The sequence below is a fragment of the Cetorhinus maximus genome, chromosome 7 (assembly GCF_964194155.1).
Source record: "Cetorhinus maximus chromosome 7, sCetMax3.hap1.1, whole genome shotgun sequence".
NCBI classification, from domain to species: Eukaryota; Metazoa; Chordata; class Chondrichthyes; order Lamniformes; family Cetorhinidae; genus Cetorhinus; species Cetorhinus maximus.
This window is the reverse complement of record NC_135885.1, coordinates 80234113-80255565: the sequence shown is the minus strand read 5'-3', so window position 1 is coordinate 80255565 and position 21453 is coordinate 80234113. Positions and strand designations below refer to the sequence as shown.

At 42.5% G+C, this 21453-nt stretch overlaps 1 protein-coding gene and 1 pseudogene across 4 annotated transcripts in view; both read right to left on the bottom strand.

Moving 5' to 3' along the window:
* The window catches only part of LOC144682893 (protocadherin Fat 3-like), a 689075-nt gene that overhangs the window by 444813 nt on the left and 222809 nt on the right, over positions 1–21453 (bottom strand). The window lies entirely within an intron of this gene.
* Positions 12970–16312, bottom strand: LOC144683082 (large ribosomal subunit protein eL42-like; annotated as a pseudogene). Its single transcript, XR_013577168.1, has 2 exons — positions 16295–16312; positions 12970–14602 (listed from the first exon to the last, which is right to left on the bottom strand). The product of XR_013577168.1 is annotated as a large ribosomal subunit protein eL42-like (transcript).

The following is a 21453-nucleotide window of genomic DNA, read 5'->3' as shown; positions in this document are numbered from 1 at the left end:
CTAGTTTCGAAATTGTAATTTTAAATCTAGGATAAATGAAAAATGCTTGGTCTGAGGGGCTGACAAATGGGCCTGGGGTAATTACAAATCAAAGGAAGGCCCATATTATTTAGTGAAGCTATGATGTGAGGTGTTAAAAGTTAAACAATGCAAGCATTGTTAAACCATCTCTTGAGGAAACATTGGCCTGAATTTGCGCCCGGCAGGCCCGGGAGTGGACGGGAAATGGGCCCCCAACCGCGATCAGTCCCTGACCACGATTTCACACTGGCTGGCCAATTAACGTCCAGCCAGTGTGAAACGCGTCCTGAGAAAGGCTCAGCACTGTCGGTGGGGGTGGGAAGAGGGCAGGCGCAATATCACCGCGGGTGCTGGTGAGCGCTTCCACTGAGCTCCCTGAAGGCAGACAACTGCCTCAGGGAGCTGCAGACCTCCAAATAATAAAAAAGAAGCATTAAAATGCTGCAAAAAATGTCCATGCAACACAATAAAGCACCTGAAAGCACAGATCATAAAAGTGCTGTCCCCAGATATTTCTTTTTATTTTATATCCTAACAGAGATTTCATCTTGCCCTTGGATGAGGTTTCATCAAAAATGCAAAGGCCGCTTGGCCCGTCCATCAATCATATGATTGGATGGGCCACGAAAAACCGCTGACAATAGCGCCGTTAATGGGCTCAACTGCCTGCTTAATTGTCGGTGGGCATTCTTCCAACTGCCGTGCACACCCGCCAAGCAAAATATCATGCGAGTGCACGATGACGTCAGGACACTTGCCCGGGTGATCACCTCGCGTGATTTTACACCCAGCCAGGCACATGCCCGCCCCTCAGAATATAAAATTCTGCCATTGTTTCTGTGAGGGCTCAGGAGGGGGTTTCAATTATTTCAGCAACTTATAAACAAGGGAAGGCTTTAAAGTATCCTGTGGGGATTGGTTAGCCCAGTTGGCTAAGTGGCTAGATTGTGATATAGAATGACACCAACAGTATGCATTCAATCCCCATACTGGCTCTGGTAGCTGATAGTTTTATTGCCCAATGCTTGATGTGGAGTGGTGACTCTCAAGCTATATAACCAATAGCCTCTCTCTCCCATGCAAAGAGATGCCTGTGATCCTTCATGGACTACAGCTAATTACAATCAGCTATTTAAAGTATCCGTATACTTTTCCAAACAAAGAAAAAGTTAAAGATAATTGGTTTGCATTTCTATCTGAAAAAAAAAACCCTGTGGTCTGGATTTCTGTCTTCAAGACAAATGTTAGAAGTCGGGACTTGTTCTGACCCTGCGATCCTGTCTCCGTTGTGGAAGTGCCCGCCTGCTCTATTTTGTGCTTGGAAGGTGGGTTTGTGCCTGCCCACCATAATTTTGTGCTGGGAAAGCGGGTTCATGATGGAGATGGGTCTGCCAACTCTGAAGGCTCCGCTAAGTCGGAAATGGGCCTGGATGTGCAAGGGAAGGCAAATCACGTTGTGGCCCTGATAATAAACGTCTAGTTCTGACACCACTGCTGCAAAGTGAGATTGATGTGGAGACAGATGAACCACTACAGTGAAGTCATCTCTGACTCTTGTCATGTGAGTAGTGAAATTTTTCTCAGATATATATGATGGCCAACAGGTTTATAGCTGTACTAAAGTTGGCCCAGCATGAACCTCCCCTATGAAAGCTGCATTTCCCTTGCTGGCTGCCTCCATTTTCTCATGTGAGTGCTGCACACAGCATTGGCTCACTACTGGCATTGATCCCTGCTCTCCTGTCAAGTGTCTGCACTCCATTGCAATTGTGATCAGAAGTGCAGTTTAGGGTCTGTTCACTACACGCAGCCTTCAGTCAGAAGACTTGCAATCCTGGCAGGTCGTTGAAGGCCTAAAACAAATGTGCCAAGTCCTGGCACATCAAGCCACCTGGCAACTCACACTATTGTCACGTTGATGCCCACCTCAGGGTCCAATGGACCCCTGGGTCATGACTGCTCATTATCTACTCTTGCCATGCTGGTACTCAGATCGCCACAGTGATGACACCCACCTTGTACACAAATAGTCCAGCACCAGTTGTCAGCGTTCCACTCACCAGTGTCAGCCTGTTATCCAACCAAAGCCATGAATTGTGACTTTTCACACAAGGCGAACATGCATAAAGACCCGTGTGCTTTGTTTGTTGCCAGAATGCCACAGAGGAGACCATCAATGCGGAGCCAAGCATCGAGTAATGCACCTCAATTCAGTGACCAGAACCTGGAGCTCCTGGTGCAGTCACTGAGCCGCAAGAGGAACACCATGTACCCAGCTGGCAGGAAACTCTCCCCAACCATCACAAAATGAACTGTCTACTCCAGCTCCTAATTCGTATGTTTACATGTTCATAACATGGGCACTGATCTCCATGGAATACCTGAGCACCTGTGGATGAAAAGCAGGACACTTGTGCTGGTGGCATAATGGTAGCTGGAAGGGACAGCAGCTGACTCCCTCCAGGTCACCTGAAATCCTTCCTAGGGCTGAGGAGGTCGAGGGGGAGGAGGATGAGGGTCCCAAGCAGCTTTCGGCATGCTCATCTTCCACAGCTTCCCCGGTCCCTCTGTCAGAGCAGCACCTGGTATCATTCCCAGGTGACCACGACTGTCCCTGCAGAAATGCAGGGAGTGCAGCCACTGGCGGGACCCCCAGCTGGTCCCTGCACACAGTGGCTGGCCATCATGTTCCTCACAGTCACACAGGCAAGGAGGAGAGCAGCCTGCCCACACCTCCTCCAAGGTAACATGTGGGGCATTGCAGAGGAGTGTGTACATTTGTAATGCACCTCGTCACCATGACCACTAAATGGATCAGTGTGGTACTAGATAGACATTCATTGTAATTGCAATTTTGGATGGACAGTGTAATTACTTAGACTATCTTCCCAAATGGTTGTCAATGCTTATCCATTTAGCAGGGCAAGTTGACGTACATCTTCAAAGACAAAATAAGATTCTCACTGGTTCTGATTGAGACTGTAGACTGTAATCCATCTCACAGTAATGGCAGAAATGCAAAGGATGGCGGTTCAGACTTTGTTCTTCACAATGCACTGTGCTGTGCTGTGAGCTCCTCATGGTCACTCAGGTGAGTTGCTGCTGTATTAGGATAGCCCTAGTGGCAATGGCATCTTACATGAAACTTCTAGGCATGCCATCTGCTGATCCTTTCCTCGCAACCCTCCACTTCTCATGGCTCACCCTCTGACTCCCGTGGCCTTTCCTCTCCCTCTTCATCTTCTGATGACATGGGCCATTCCTGTGCATCTGCCCCTCAAGGTAAATCCCTCTTATCTGTGTCATATTGTGCAGTTTGATGCAGAGAACCACTACACTGGAGACCCTGGCAGATGAATATTGCAGGGTTATTCTGGAGCAGTCAAGGCAGCGAAAGTGCATCTTCAACAGCTTGTTGTCTATTTGACGATGGTCCACATCAGTAAATGGCTTACATTGTAATGCCATTGAGCCTCATTCTGTGAGATTCTCAGCAGAGTGAGGAGTCACCTCCTTAAAGGCCAGCCCTTGTCACTAAACAGCCAACCACAGACCTGGGTAATGGGGCGGTCTAACTGAGGTGGACATGACTCCTGCAATATGAAGACATTGTGACCAATGCCTGGGAATCGAGCACACTCATGCAGGAATATCTTCCTGTGGTTACACCCCACCTGAACATTGAAAGCAAGGACACCTTCCAATTTATGAATCTCTCAGGTCTGTCAGTGGGAGCCCTGATACCACGTGTCCAATCAATTAGCTCTTGCACCTGGGGAAATCAGCTATTGCGGCGAAGCCTATTGCCCTTTGTGCCTGGGAGTCCAGGTCTGTGGGAAAGATGAAGTCGGCCACCCATATAAACTGGGCATCCGTAACTGTGATTATGCAGCGATGGGTTACCACCTGTGAAGTGCCACACTGGTCTGCAGCAGAGCCCTGGAATGAGCCGAATGCAAACAAAAATTTAGGGCTACTGTGACCTTGACTGCTATGAGTGGCAGATATCATCATCTTTCCAACAGACTTGGGCTCCCAGGCGCAAAGGGCAATGGGCTTCACTGCCACTGTCCTGCCTTGATGGCCTGCATGTGTGAGGGAATTGCACTCATTTTATAACTGGAGCTGCCTTCAGAGAGATACAATTTCTGTGACAGGCTGGCAGGACTTTACTGCCAGGCATCATTGCAGCGCCCGAGGTGACCCAGCGCTATTCCATCCCTCTTCTCCCCCCCACCCGCATGCAAGGCCAGAACTTTGAATAATGATGTCCAGGTGACTTTAACAAACTAATAATAGTTTGGGATAAAGTTTCCCAACCTTCAGTCGGCCCTCAAACAGCATTCACAACTCCTTCCTAAGGATGTGTTTCAAAATTCTTCACTGCATCATCGGGAACAATGAAAATGGGGTCTGAAAACTTTTTTGCTCCAACCTGATGTGAAACACACCCCACCCCATTTCCCACACAGCAGAAAATATGCAGGGCCAAAAATGGGGATTGGGCTTCCGCATCTGGGTCCTTTTTGCCATTTTATTCTCCCGCCCACTTATGTTCTGACATGGATGGAGGCATGAAAATCCTGGCCTGTGTGTCAAGTTGCCATGAAGATGGGTTGAGAGGAGGGGAAGATTCCTTTGTTTTAATATATCTCTGCAGTTTTCACAGTCTGTGAAACAGTCTGCCTGGGAGCACTCTGTTACAAGGCAGCCTGTGTCTGCCTGAAGCTCGGGAAGGATGCAGAGGGGCCCTCAGTAACTTGAGGTGCTCTGATTCGGAGTCACCATACAGTGAATGCTAGTGGGGCCCATGCTAAGAATGAAAAGTCCAAATTCATGAGGAATTAAAGATTTCCACATCTGCCTAGTGAAGTTAGTGGAAGAGATTGAATCTGGAACTCTCACAGAAAGGGAGAAAGTTCTGGAAGTCTAAGTGTCAGACTGGAAAACTAGGAGAATCGGAGTAAATTCTTGGCAGCTGTGATACACATTGGTTTCGTTCCAAGAGAATTGAATGACAACTCACAAAACTGTCCCATTAAAAGTGAATCTCAGTTAAAATTTAAAGTAGAATGGGAGTGTTCTGTTCAGAATGTTGGTTTATAAGTGCTTATGAGTTATAAGACATAATTTTCTGGCCCCGCCATGACGGGACCCAGGGTACAGGGTACACAGTAGGCCAGCCAAAAGTCCAACGACTTTTGGCAGGACTGGAAGATCCTGGCCATAGCGTGAAGTTAGTAGCGCTTTTTTTGTTTGACATTTGTTGAAGTAGAAGTTTTTCTTTAAAATGTGGAGCCTTGTTGCGTGGTCTCTTCGGTTAATAACTGGAAACTCACATTTTTTTTCAGAAGTTATTGGTCTCTACTGAGATCGTAATAGTATATCCTACATAATCCTGTGTAACTTACTTGGAGGGTGACATTCCTTCCTCTAAAACTTATTTTCACCCCATTTTCCAATGTGATGCCCCAGTTGTGAGCACCGAACATAGTTCAGGGAACAAGCAAGTTGTCTGCACCCAGGCCTCTGCCAATCATACTCAAGTTATGAAATGTATCAATATAAGCTGCCCAACGGGAATCTTGGCTGTCAAATGCTTGGTATCTACCTTAATGCTTCTGCACAACAAAACAGATTGAGAACTCAGGTGTGTGCAGAATTACAGCCATAAGCACCTCATCTCTCCAAGATGCCATTATTTGGCGCAAAGTTCTATATTTCCAAATACGCCAAATACACACAAATATTGACATTCAACTTCCCAGAACCAATTCCTTGCAAAATAAGGCTGTTAATAATTTTAATAGGGGAAGGGGATATCTTTGCCAGTTTCCTCTTCTTTGAATGCCCTAACCACTTGGTGCCCCAATGTATCCAATAACGTGTGTTGGCACCCTATTCGATAATGATTCAGGGGGAACACTTCACATCTAGGCACAATCCTGTCTTCACTTGTCATCCACATACCTAGACTTTCAGCACAGGGCTTTTAGATAGCAATCTGAAGCAGTACCCTGGATGATTTTTCACACTCTAAGCCAGGAGCATTTGTCCCAGCCAAGATCAGCTCACTCAGCGCAGATCAAGGTTCAACCCTGGAACCTTCCTAAGATTGTATGGCTCTGCTATTTACTGAACAAATTTGCTGAATCATCGGGGAGTTTATGTCTATTGATTTTTTAACCGTATTGTTGGGAATCATAAGCAGAGGGCAGGATTTTTACCGACCTGAGGGTCAGGGAGTGGGTTGGTCAGAAAGTTGGAGGGAACTTATAATTTGCGATTCCTCTACAAGTGTCTCTGAAATCAAGGATCAGTTTCCCATATAGAGGGCCAGTCTGATTGGCAGTTGGACCTTCAGTCAGATGGAGGGTTGGTCACAAATGGCTGCAGCAGCAGGTAAATTGTACCGGGAACATTTTGGGAAGGAGGTCAACCAGAGACAAGGGTGATTGAGGGGGTGGGGGGGTGGCCAACAGAGTGTGGGGAAGGTGTTGGGGAGGGGTAAAGTTTGGTTCCCTGGGATGAAGGGAGAAAGTCAGAGGCCTTGTGGTAGGGGGAAAGTCAAAAGCCTCAGAAAGTGAGTGAACTGGGCCTGTTGGGAGGAAATCAGGACCTGGTGGGAGGAGATCAGGACCTGGTGGGAGGAGATCAGGACCTGGTGGGAGGGGATCAGGACCTGGTGGGAGGGGATCAGGACCTGGTGGGAGGGGATCAGGACCTGGTGGGAGGGGATCAGGACCTGGTGGGAGGGGATCAGGGCCTGGTGGGAGGGGATCAGGACCTGGTGGGAGGGGATTAGGACCTGGTGGGAGGAGATCAGGACCTGGTGGGAGGAAATCAGGACCTGGTGGGAGGGGATCAGGACCTGGTGGGAGGGGATCAGGACCTGGTGGAGGGGAGGTCCTAACCTTTTGGGGAAAGGAGATTGTGGGATGTGGTGGGATTCAGGCAGACACCTGAATCCAAGAGATAGGTCTAAAAGCATTTACCTCCTGAAATCATCAAGTCCTCACCTCGATGAAGCTGCTAGATCGCTAGGGAAATCTGGCTGACAAGGGCAAAAGTTCAAAAGCTGTGTGACAAGGAGTCTCACAGCCTCATTAATAAAGTTCCAACCCCCTGCCTGGAGCAGGTTGGTCGCCTGCCCAATTTCTGATCTCTTTAACTTGCCCCAGACCCACTGGTCTAAACCCACCCGGTTTTTTATTCCAGTTAAAATTCAGCCCAGAGATTCTACAAAATGCAAAGCTTGCCATATCCTTTCATGTAAAAATGGGCATAATTGAAAACAAAGCCCTTGTCTATATACAGTTCAATGTACATTCATCTCGAAGAACAGCATGGGCACTCAATCTTTCAGCAATTAAGAAATGCTGCATCAAAGACAAGGAATTCTTAACAAATCAGAACAAAAATCAAGAGAGATGCTGATGTTCAATGCTAAACAATTCAGCGAAGAGCTCTGTCCTTCTGCACATTACCCTTAATGAGGTTATGCTCTTTCAGAAATAAATTAAAACTGACGGGCCGAGGTCATTCCATTATCTATAAAAAATATAAACTCAGCCATGCAGAATCTTGTAAACGTATCCACGGACACAATTAAACCAGTATGATCTTGCAGATTAATTAAGCATTCTTTTAAAAAAACGATGTTTGAATTGCAGTACTTTGTCTATTGTTTGGGCTATTGTTACGGAAGTCATTGAAAGGATCAGCTAATTTTTAATTTTTGTACCTAAATGTGGTTCCGCATCTTTGGGTGCTGCAGTAACAATCTTGTTGCAGTATCACTGGAATTTCCCTCAGAGAGACAGTGGAGAGCTTCCACTTCAGGCAAGAATCACACTGGGAGCTAATTCTAAATCCATAATTCCTCTGACACAGGATAATGGTTCAGGCTACATGGAATTGGGGTTGGGGAAAGAAAACCTAAACCATGAACACTCTAGATGAACGAATTCATAATTTTAGAATCCTAAAGTTAGCAGTTACTCAATGGTTTATCTTCCAGTAAATCATCACTGAAAATAAAATACCTTCTATACAGAGAACAGAACTAATAACTTTATAAAGTAGGTTTTATGGTAAGGGCTATTTAGCAATATTCCTACATAATGCAATGTACACAACATTTATTTGTGCAAGTTTCTCATTGCTTATATCAATAATTAAAACAAGAATCAAATGTGCCGAAGGAATTACAGTGAAGTAAAGCAGTCCGAGTTTCCAATTCACTACAGAAAATATAACCTCTAAAATCAGTGAATAGAAATGAGCATAATGGATATTTAGGCCCCAATATTGATCTGAATACAGCTTCTGAGTGGTGGGGGAAATGATGGAATTGTGCAAATGTAACCCAGAAATCAGGTCAGAATCTGCAATCGCAACAGAACAGAAGCAATAAATTTTGACTTCTGGGTTTTGCGCCTCCAAGCTGCATAGCAGGCATCATGTACACCACATGATGCAATCTCAACTGTATTTAAAGGGACAAATTTAATTTTCCTGTGTTCTCACAATGAGGACCATGACCCACAAAGAGGTGTATGTGCATTTTGAATCCAATGCCTTCCGAACGGCGAATAGGCCATATGAAAATGGTGTGAGGTTGATAAGGCAGAGGAAAGTTATTTTTCCAGCAAATAAAAAAACAAGGTCCACCATTTTGTGAACCAATTCCCACTTCCATTGGGAAATGCAATTCTATCCCCTAGCTCCATGCTCAGAAAAGCATCCCTCCTGCACTTGTGTTAACTTTTCCACTTCCAAACTCACTACTCTTGTGGTTTCTGAGATTACGCTCCAGATTTTGGCTACAAAGGTGGGTGACTCAAATCGGGAAATTTTCAGAATCGCTGGACCTGCCTCAGTTAAAAGAGATTTTTGTTTTGCGGATGGTTGGGGTTGGTGAGGGGTGCTGGCGTGGTGGAGGGGAGGAGTGGGCTGAACTTTGGCTCACCGACCCTGGAAGCGGATGCTAGGAGGACACAAGGATGGGCGAATGCCAAGGAAGGCTGGTTAGAAGGCCCACCTTAGTTCTCTGGGACTTGATCGCAGTTGTTTTAGAAAATTTTAGGACTTCTACCCTTCATCCCTCACAACCCCTCAGCCATCTCCATGACCCTTCAAACTCCCAAGCCAACTAAATACCAACTTAAAACATCAACCCACTCCTCCATGGCCCCTCATAACCCCCATGCCAACTCATGCCCCCACCCACCAATGACCCCTTTTATCCCCCATGCCAACTCACCCACTTACCACCATGGGCATACTCAGGAGATTTAAAACAATCTGATACAGTTCCCACTCACCAGATAGTGAAAAAGCTTCCATTCTTGAGGACATCAAAGCTTTTAAATATCCTCAACTGGTAAATCTCTTATTTAAAACAATCTTCTGTTCATATCCCTAATCATTTACTAGCCTATTTAAGCTGTCAAACTGTGAACCTAGAACCTCCTAGAATAATTATATCTTTTGAAACTCAGCCAAACATTCCTAATAAATTGCCCGTACAGAAATGTCACCAAGTAACTCTGTCTGCTTAAACAGATACTACACCAGCTGGCCTGTCAATCAAAGCAGTCCAGCAGTGGTTGTTTTTAACAATCACTGGCAGTTGCAGCCAGTTTTCTTTTTTACAGTTTATTGAGTGGTGGATTTAAAAAAAAACTTCAGATCATGACAGTTGAACAGGCCTGATCTGCCGTTCAAGGGTATTTACATCTGCTCTATAAATTTCTGGCTCCTAGACTGCAGGTTAAGGCCCTTGTAACAGCCAAAATTGGGTGTGTTTGAACTCATTACAAAGTTCAAATGGCCCTGCTGAGTTCAGTTTTCTTCTGTGTGAATCACACCCTGCCCCCTTTCTCCTACCAGCAAAATTCAGAATCTGTTGGAAATGGGGTCAGCATTTCCTCATCCAGGGCCCGCCCACTATTTTTAAAGGTCCGCAGATTCTTCTCGTGAAAATCAGGCCCTAGAATTAGACTCCTTGTACTCTAATAAATTCTGAGTATATATATATATATGAACTTGTATTGATTAGCCAACACCTCTCTGTATCTGTGGGTCATCAAATTTACACAAATCCAAACACAAATCATCAGCTCAGTGCTGGCCAATTAAGTAATGAACTGCCCTTCAGTCAGTGTAAAAAAATACTGATCAATTCAGAAAATTCAATGTTCCAATCCTTTCACTTAGTTTATTTAACATGGATTTTACTCTAAAACATATATTCAACCACATGCACAATGAAATTCAAAACATTTTTACTCTTTGGTCCAATAGCTTTGAAATAAAACCAGGGAATCAAAATTATGACCATGATAAATAACCCTTAAACAAGAGATTAAAGTTCTACAAAAGCACAATTCTTTGCTGTGAATGAATTGTGAAATAAAGGGCACAAACTATGTATACCTTATACTGATCATCCAACCATAGGAATAACTGGTAAGTAGTGTTAGGAGCTAGAAAACGTTTAAGTATTTTGTATTTGTATTTGTATTTGTGGGTGTTAGGAATCAGCTATAGCTTTAAGCTTAATTTTTATTTCTGTATGTGTGTGTTAAGGGAACCTGAGTTTAGTTTCACTTTAAACTGATGCCTGCAACTCTAGGGAGGTTTGTTTGCATAACTGCATTCTAATGTGGCTTCGTGAATTTTGAAGTAGAAAAAACTATGTTGTTGCCTAGCAACAGGGGTCCCACAGAGACACAACAGCAGTTTTAGTTCAGTTTGAAGCAGGTGCCGGGAGAAGCAGGACATAGGAGAGGGAGCTGTAGGAAGTAGGTTCCAAAGAATGAGAAGTCCCAAAATCAGGGAGTGGAACAGGAGAAAGGTCCCAGGAAGACAGTTAAGTCAAGGGAGCAGAACAGGAATCTGAACAACGTCCTGTTCAGTGAAGTTAAAGTAAGGAGCAGAGGAGAAGGCACCAAATTAAAAAGAGAAACCTGCAGGAAGCAGACTTAAAGCAAAATAGGCTTGCAAGATGCCAGAAGATCCATGGAGTCAGGGGTCTGTAACTCTTTACCATGGGCAAGTGAAGCAATGGCATTCTGTTAGTATGCCTGTGTATCTCGGAGAGAGTGCATGAAAGGCGAAGCTTGAATGCATGTGGTGAACCAGGGGAGAGGAACATCAGAAGGAGAGATCAAAACCCTGCAGGTGGATCCTTGTGGAAGACATCCGAGAGAAAGTGTTGTTTGGGAGAAGATTCCAAAGCGAGTTTTTTGAGTGTGGAGATTGGAAGCCCTTGTGTGAAAGACGGAATTCAGTGAGACCGGTTGGCTCACAGGGTGACAAGTGCCTGGGGGAGTTGAGGAGAGATCTATAGCATCTGTTTGGGGTGGCATCTGTCACTTGGTTTCAGAGTGTCTGACCACAGGTCGTCTATTGATTTACATGGACCGTGTGCTTACTGTGAACATGAGAGGATAAGATAGCTTTGTAATTTGCGTTATCCTTATGAATCTGTATATATCTGTAAAGGTATAGTTGTGGATGAAGGAGTATTGTAATATAGTTCACTTTTTCTTGTTTGATAAATGTTTTATTCTTTTGTTAAAAGTTCATCAGCTGACTCCTGTGACTCTGTCCTGTAGCCATCCTCCATGTCGCTAAACAAAAAATAGAAGCTAGGACCTATCAAGCCGGGTTCCAGCCTGAGGTACAACTTGCCTAGTAGTAACATCAGCTGGGATCATAACAGTAGCAAATAAAAAACTTTGAATAATTAGCATGTGCAGAGTGTTACATACACTCAACACAATGGATAATCCAGGGTGCAGAATCAGTATATTGTAAAATATACTTTATTGAAACAACTTCTATAATAATGTGAATACTTCTGGACTTCTGCATTTTAACAAACTTTTTAGACTTCCAGATTTAAACAAAAGAAATCCACGGATCATTTTTATAAACAACAAAAATGTAAAAAAAATTCTAAAGAAAAGCAATTCCCGTCAAAGGTTTTGCATGCTGTTATAGTCCCTGTAGGGACTGATAACTGTTGAACTTCCAGTTGATAGCTGAAAGGGTCACACAAGATTTCATATTTTAAGACTTGCACTGTAACAAACAGATGAAAAGCACTATTCACCAAACACTATTTTTGTATGCAAATTTACTTTGAACCACAGAACAGAACTTTCCCCTTTTACTTCTAACACAACCAAGAAAACCACTTCACAGGTGTGCTTTACAATGTCCTTTAAGCAGTTTTGCAAATTCCCTGAACCCAAAGTGATTCTTGGCTCCCAGGGTTTCCTTCCGTTCCTTTTCTTTCCCAGCTTAGTAACATTTAACCCCAGTTCTGTCTTTCACAGCGAGGGTTTTCCTGGTGATTCACCCTCCCGCACAAGCTAAGCATATCTTCCAGCCTCGTTTCAAATCCTCATGAATTTGGTCTTTTCAATCTGAGCACAAGCTCCCACCAGCATTCCTGCATGGTGAACCAGAGGCTCCAGCCTCTATCTGCTCCCTTTCTCCTGGATCCTGGCAGACTAACTTGTCTGCGAGTTTCAGGAATATCTTTACAAAACGCTTCCCCTCTCAAAAGTCCATCTCCAACATAAATTACATGGGTAGTGTACCAGGTAGGAATGTTGATTAGCTACCCTGGAGACCCCAACTTTTGTTTGCCTTGGAAATAAATGGACAGTTTAAAGCTAACTGTTTACAACCCGACACCTTTCTTTGGATTTTAGAGACTAGCAGTCTAACCACTGTTAATTAAGATGCTGCTGCCACTCACTCCAATTGTGAATACCTTACTCCAGTTTTATTTTGTCCGAAGTTAAAGACAAAGTCCCAGAACATAACAAATTATAAACTTCATATTTGTAACGATGCAGCAATCTGTAGATGTGTTCAAATACTGACTGAAGTTGAGACCATAAGCCATGCAGTGTATCATCCCGAATGTATTATTTTATCTTCGGCATTATTGCTTAATAGTCATTTGTGAAATGCAAGAGAAAATATTCTATTGCAAAGACCCAAACTGCAGTCAATATTTGTGCTAATATATTATTGAACTTGTTTAAAATTAAAAAGGATTTGTGCTTTGTAATGCTATCAGGCTACTGTAAAATCTACTTTATTGAAACAACACTTCAGCAAATCAACTTGACCTCCCAGCATTTGCACACTGTTTTGAAAAATATTGCCCCTGTTGGTAAATTACTCAATTGTCATTCTGGTGACAGAAATTTCAGAGCATAATCTTATCCCACATTTTACTCCTTTTTTCTTTTCAGGTTTCAGGTTTCCTCTCGTTTTTCCATTGTTTTTGCTCTAATGGGACAGCTGTTCATCTTTCTGTGATTTACACTTCTTCTGGGTATGTTTTCTGTATTTTTTACTTGCCTATCCCTTACCAATCCCTTTGGGCTTTCACCAATTCCTTTTGTCATTTAATCTCTCTTGCCTTCCACCCTATCACAAATCTTCCATTTTGTTCTTTTTCCACCCTTCCTATTTCACTTACATAAGTTCAATTACATTTCCAACTTTTCTCAGTTCTGATGAAGGGTCATCAACCTGAAATGTTAACTCCATTTCTCACTCCATGGAAATTACCTGACCTGCTGAGTATTTCCAGCATTTGCCATTTATTTTTTACAAGAAAGAGTACCTTTTCTTGCCCAGATACTTCTCTTTTTTCCCATTCAATAGCAGAGTGTGGGTATTGCTGGAAAGGTCAGCACTTCGTGCCCATCCCTGATTGTCCATGAGAAGGTGGTGGTGAGCCTCCTTCTTGAAGTTTGACCCAATGACAATGAAAGAATGGTAATATAGTCCAAGTCAGGAATGTGAGCGACTTGGAGGGGAACTTGTAGGCGGTTGTATTCCCTTGTGCCTGCAGTCCTTGTCCTTTTAGGTGGTAGAGGTCGCAAGTTTGGGAGGTGCTGTTGAAGCCTCAGTGAGTTGCACTTCCTAGATGGCATTCAATGCCTTGGTGGTGGATGGAATGTATGTTTATGCTGCTAGATTGGGTGCCAATCAATTGGGTCGCTTTTTCCTAGATGATTTCATGTTACTTGACTGTTATTGGAGTTGCAGTCATCCAGGTAAGTGGAGAGTATTCCATTACACTCCTAATTTATGCCTTGCAGGTGTTGGACAGGCTTTGAGGAGTCAGGAGCTGAGCTACTCACTGCAGAATATCCAGTCTCTGACTTCCTCTTGTAACCACAGTATTTATATAGCTGATCCACTTAAGTTCGTGGTCAACTTTATTGTGAATCTTTACACCTAAAAACACAAAGAATGCAGCTTAGAACTGGATGACTTGACTCTCCCTCTTCTTGTCTCCTCCCAGCTCAAAATGCTTGCACCTCTTGACAGCCAGCATTCTCTTTGATCGACACTTGGGCTCCACACACTCCAGTCTCAGCACAATCTTCTTTGCTGTCTTAGCCTTTTTCCAAAATATAGGCTTTGCCTGTCAACCATACCCACTCTGTTTTCTGTCATAACGCCTCTTAACCTGTGCGTATAAGGACTGGGGAGCCTTGTGGGGCTGGTGCCTGCAACATTTCTTGCAGCATGTCCTCTGAACCCGGCAGGAAGCAGAGAGACAAGTTTGTGGTCAATGGTGAGCTACCAGAATATTGATGGTGGTGGGTTTGATTGATGTGATATGTGAGTGTCTATCAGGGAGAAAAAAAGGGAGGGAAGTTTTTAAATCACTAGCACTTCCACTGAGTAATAATGGCAACTTCCGAACCACACAAATTGTGGCTGGCATTGCATTAATATGGTTTAAGTAATGATCTGTAGTTGCATTGAGCAAGCTGATCCAAATGATTGGGAATCGCAGGTTGAATCAGTTCATCCTCAGTGAAACTACACAAATCTCAGCAGAAAAGTGCAACCAATCTGAACTCCATTAGCCCTAATCGCTGCCACACAGCATGCCACCCTTGAATTTTAACAATCCATATCATAATTTTCTTTTACTGCCAGCTGTGCTGGTGACAAACCAACTATTCTTTCCCAAAGGCAAAACCTAATTTTAAGGAAGAGGCAGCAAAGATACGCGTTGACAAAGAAGAAAACAATGCTTTAATAAATTACAGCTGGAAACTAATCACTGTCAACATTCTGCACATGAACATTTTAATGAGTAGTCTTTGCAATCACCTCCCAAAAACCTGTGGCCCCAGTTACATGTGAACTGATTATTTAGTTTCACCCTGCATAACATTGCAAATTTGTTTCAGAAAGCAGAAAGGGAAAAGCCTACCTGCAAAGTAAGAATCCTCTAGGTAGGAAAAGTGATTTGATTCATTGCAGCATTAAGCACACTGATGAATAATAAAGTTCACCCCACAATGCATTGCAGTAAGCAAGGAAGCTTATTGTTCTGCAATGTTTTAACATAATGTCACAGCTCATTCCACAGATGTGAGTACCCTTGATCTACTTGTTCATCTTGTGAAGTAGTTTGCTATACCCAGGTATATTGTAAATCAGTGATTCTGCTACGTTATTTGAGTGAAGAGTTCACACATATTTCAAGCGAGTCAAGCAATAAAGCTAAGGCATGTCAGTGAATCTTTTTCATTTTCCTTTCTACAACATACACAACAGTGACAAAGCTTGATAATATACTGAAATGCTGTATCACCATATTGTAGGCTACAAATTCCTCTCCAACTCTTCCCCTTACCCCTCCACATGCACAAGAAAATTGTCTCCCAGAGGAAAAAACAGTAAGAACTGGGAAGTAAGAATACTGATCCAAACTAGTCTTGTATACCTTAAAATGGAACACCAGTCAAAATTGGAAAATAAGAGTATTCATCTGAACTGTACTTTTTCCTTCTGAACTGTTTCACTAAGATTGCATCAAAAGGCATATAGTGAGACTCTTGAGAAGAAAAGATACATTAAGAAAAATTTGAACATATTCTGATTTACTTATTTGCCAGGCATCACTGGAAAAGGCCTGCCAACAGGTCACCCGTATCTCCACAATCACAAATAAAGGGCAGAATTTTACAGTTCCCGGCTGGCAGGTTTGAAGGCGGGGAGGGCCTTGTAAAGTGCAGCGAGTGGTATGCCTGCCACCTGCCCACCCTGATCTATCCCCCATTTTAAGGGGCGAGTTGGAGGCTATCAGAGGCACAAGGTCATATTCCTCCTTTTAACCTTCCCCCCAACCTCTCAAACCGAGCCCCCACAAACCCCACCCTCCTCGCTGGGGCCTGCCAGCAAAGCACTGCCGATACCCCAAACTTACCCGAGGTTCAGCCTCCATTAGCTTCTCTTCTTTGGGGACTGCCTGTAGTCCCAGCAATGACCACCACACAAGCACGATGCTGCTGGCACCACAGAACTGCCAGACAATCAGAGTGGCTGGTAGCTCTCTAAGGCAGAGCTTCCTTCTGAGTGTGGGGTGGAAGTCCTGAGTCCAGCAGATTAAGACTCCATGAAGCAATAAATGGCTGCGGGGCAGCTGGTATCAGCCAAGATGTGTTCTCCGTCAACTCTTCGGGTGTCAGGCAATAAACCCCGCCATCCAAAAAAATCCTGCCCTTAAGGAAGGGCACAAATAACATACAAGAAAAGTAGACAGTTTTACCTTTACCTTTCATGGTAAAATAACTGTAAATGTCACATTCTCCATTTCAAGATTGGTTAGAAAACAAATGAAATACAAGCAATCTGCTGTCAAATTTACATTTAATCTCATTCTTAAAGATAAATTGTAACACATCCTTTATAAAGGTTTACAATTTTGGCATATATAGTAACAGCAGAAGAGTCCAGTGTTGAATGTTGTTCCAAATGAGTTACTACAAGAGTTATGTTATCCGTGTTTTTGAGGACTCTCCAAATGTAAGCTTTGCATTGCTGCTAATGCTGCAAGAAAGCAGCTCTAGTGGAACAATAAAGGTCATACAAAGTGACCATTTCTATCATACCTTTAGATTTTACATTGCACCCATAAAGGTATCAAAATCAGCTTCACGTTCAATAAAAGCAGCAGGAAAATCAAATAAAACATAAAAAAGCATGCCAAAGATGGGTAATTAACCACCAATTTCCTAACATTTCGTTATTACTTCATTTAGACTATAATTCAATCTAAACAGAGCTGTAAATTAGTAGACAACATATGAACTGATGCTTGAAATAACAGGTGGTACTAAAAGTGGTAGCAAATTGCAATATAAGATTTATAAAAAATAAAATGTATTTTTAAAAAACCCATCGGCCCCAAAACAAAACAGAAACAACAGCTCTTTAACAAATCATATATAATTATAGTTATGGCACACAGAGGAATCATTAATATGTCCATTTTTAGACAGTCATATCTACACCACAAACTGGAATAAGAAAAGTTAAAAAACATTTATCTAATTTTTCCAAAAGAACCATTATGACATTATGAATTTATTTTAATTTTCGAAAATACTACTGGACAAATCTGGTTTTCTTTTTGTTCTATCATGGTAGTTCTTCAAGTCATATTTGTCTGTCAGTACTTGTTACTTTGTGTGAGAGAATTTCACTGCTGACATGGGGATGCCTGTGGGAGCTGCAATGGAGACTGGAAGCTGAACATTGACAGACAAATAAACCCTAGGGATATGTGCTCACTTACACTTTCATTCTGAAGTGTTTTTTAAAATGAAGGAATAATCTTTCAAACTGGAAAATTACTTATTTCAAGATGGAAATCATATTGAACCAATTATTGACATTGATTCATGTTTTTGATGCTATTTTTAATAAACTAAAAAAATTTTGAGGAGCAAAATGACTATTTGAGTGATGAAATGCTGATGCAATTGCCCATTCTGCTGAGATGCCAAATTCAACCATGTTGCTGTGTAGAAGGCAAACAAGTTTCAAAAAGGTAAAAGGAAAAAGAAAGAATTATCATCAGATATCTCTTCCAATAGCAGCATAGACAGACAGAAGCCCAAAAGTAAATTTCCCACCCACTCACTCGCATACACAAGGTGTATGGGCTAATGCAACCTGAGAGGAGACAAAAACAAGAAGAGTCCGGCTCATCAGTAGGAAACAAAGAATGATTAGGTTACATAAACTGCTATTACACAAGAAAGAAAGGAAAGACCCAAACTTTATACCTTTTCAATTGACAAAACACTTTTACAGACAAGCTTGCTTGAAGATACAAAAGCAAAATACTGCAGTTATTGGAAATCTGAAATGGAAACAGAAAATGCTGGAAATACTCAACAAGTCTGGCAGCAACCAATGTTAACTCTGTTTCTCTCTCCGCAATGCTGCCGACTTGCTGGGTGTTTCCAGATTTTTCTGTTTTTATTGCTTGCAAATACGCTCAATTTGTTATGTTAACTATTGCATACCAGCACATTTGCACATAAACATCTCAAGTTCATTTGTATCTTGTTTTCTGTCCTACTACTTTCTTAATTTCTTCAGTCCATGTGTTATTCTTTCTCCCACAGGGAATTCTATTTTGAAGTGATGCTATTTCATCCTACAGTCAATGGTCGTGCAACTGTCATTTTAATTAGGCTTTTCACTCATGTTATGCCTGATAGCTTGCATCCAGATAAAAGTAGTGAAGCTCTCTAGGGAATTGTTCAACCTGGGAGAAAATTATTTAGTTTGGATACAAATTAAATTTATAATATATAACATTGCGTACACAGGTTTGAAAATCTTTATTGCTTGTTGATGTGGTTTCTTTTGGAAAACAGAAAATTCACAAAATAAGATATTTGTGTAAACTAGTTGCACAGAAGTAGTTTTTATTATCTAAGTTTGCCTCTGCAATGTGGCATCATCTTCTTTCTGTTTCTCCCATTTTACTTGGGGTCACCACAAAGCTGGTTGATCACCCTTCTCTATCTCATCCTGTCAGTCACCCATTCCTCTTTCAATCTCACTGCATTTAAGTCTCTCACCACAGCATCTTTCCATCTGGGCTTAGGCCTTCCTCTTCTTCTTGGCAGTTCCATCACCATCATTTGCTTCACTACATTTCCTCTCTCTCTCTTCGCAACAGATGACCAGACCAGTTCAGTCTCTTCCCAGCTACTTTCTTCAATGCTCCCACAATCTTCACTGACCCCCTAATGTGCTGGTTCTTGACCTTGTCCTTTCTCATTACTGCACACGTCCATCTCAGCATCTGCTATCGGGTCTTTCTCTCTTCTTGGTGTTGCCCAAGTTTCTATACTATATAACTAGGCCAGTCTCATAACATATGTTTATTGCCTGACTGACAGACATGCTGGGAATGGGGAATTTTTAGGGCATTAGGAAATATTGAAAATATTCATGACATAAGCATTCTGCTTAGCACAGAATTTCCTAGGGACTGATCAAGAAACTCTTTCAAAGCTTCACTGTCTATGAACATCTTTTCAACAAATTCCCCACAACCATTTTTACAACCATTTGCCTCCTTGTCCACTCACTATATATGTGTAGAAATAAAATTTATAGCATAATAAGCACCAAAAATTACATGGTTCTTAAAAAAATTAAAAGGTTGATAAACTCATCTTCCAAGAACCAAAACAAAAAATGCCCTCACAGGCCTCCCTTTGCTCAGGGACCTGGGTTGTCTGAGTTGCTTCCTATTCCCACAGATTGGGCTCAGATTTTTATCAGGATTCTTGGCATGTGCCACCTAACTGCCCCTCATTGACCTCTTGTCTCTCATTCTTCCACTATGTTGCAATATGCCTGACATTCATGCCTCTACACGGTTCAGCCATGTTAATTAATATTAGCCATTTCTGCAGAATGTGTAGCAGGAAACAGTATCACTTTAAGTTTTTATTTTCAGCAGCAGGTCACTTACTGGCTTCAAATAATTTCCAAACAAACACTGTTAAAGCTGTAGATAAGCAGGGACCAAACATTTCTATACAAGGAGGAAACAAATCAGTTAACCTTAGGCACCTCCTTTGCAGCAAGTTTCAAAACAGTATTGGCAAATATTTGTCAATGCAAGATAACGTTCAACATAGTTGCAGAAGGTGCAAAACATAGGGAAACCAAGGAAAACCAAGTAAGATATATTCTTGAAAAATGAATCCCATCTATGGCTGACAGAGAATTCAGATCTTGCTAATATTGTACTATACTGATTGTCAGATTGAGGGTGTACTCCTGCAACGTCCCATGGGTGTTTCTTCTTTCAAGGAGCTGAAACACTCCACAAGATCCAGTGATCAATCCTATAGTCCTGTGGAAATCCATTTGAGAGCACTTGAGTCTGAACGTCTGAGTAGGGTAGGATTAATTTCAGACTCTAATTGAAAACTCAGTAGTCTAAAATTATTACACTAGCAATTTGAGTGGCATCTCCATGTTAATTTCAACATAAATCTGCTATTACATAAGTATTATGACAACAAGGTGAACTGAGCCACATGGGGTTGTTGCCTGTTTTGCTTTGCAAGAGCATTCAGAATTGAAGTCCAGGCTCAATTCTAAGCTGTTTGGCTCTGACACAAGAGGTGCAGCTATTACAATATGAAGTACGCTCAATTGTGCTACTGTTACAATAGGTTAAGATGCATGAGCATGCAAAATGTGTCTGAGTTTTATTTATAATTCCAAACAGAGCAAGCTGCAACACTGGCATCTCCCTGACAATGTGGAAAATTGCTCAAGTGTGTCCTGTTCACAAAAAGTAGGGCAAATCCAATCTGACCAATTGCTGCCCATCGATCTACTCTCAATCATCAGCAAAGCGACAGAAGGTATAACTGACAGTGCGACAAATTGCATTTACTCACCAATAAGCTGCTCACTGCTGATGCTCAGTTTGGGTTCCACCAAGGCCACTCAACTCCAGACCTTATTACAGACTTGCTCCAAACATGGACAAAACAGCTGAGGTGGGGTGGAGTGACTGCTCTTGGCATAGGCAGCATTTGACAGGTAGTAGCATCAAGAAGCCTTAGTTAAATTAAAGTCAATGGGAATCGGGGGAAAACTCTCCACAGGTTGACGTTCTATCCAGCCCAAAGAAGGGTGGTTGTGATCATCTCAGCCCAAGGACATCACTGTAGGACTTCCTCAGGGTAGTGTCCCATGCCCGACCATCTTCAGGTGCTTCTTGAGTGATCTTCCCTCTAACATAAGGTCAGAAGTGGGGATGCTCAACAATGATTGCATTGCATTGCACCAATGTTCAATAGCATTCACAACTCCTCAGGTACTGAAGTAGTCTGTGCCTGCATGCAGCAAGACCAGGACAACATTCAAGCTTGGGCTGTTAAGTGGCAAGTAATACTAGCGAACACAAGTACCAGGCAATGACCATCTCCCCTCGACATTCGATGATCATACCTTCACTGAAACCCCCATCAACAGCTTGGGGGTTAACTGAACTGGACCAGCCATATAAATACTGTGGCTACAAGGGTAGGTCAG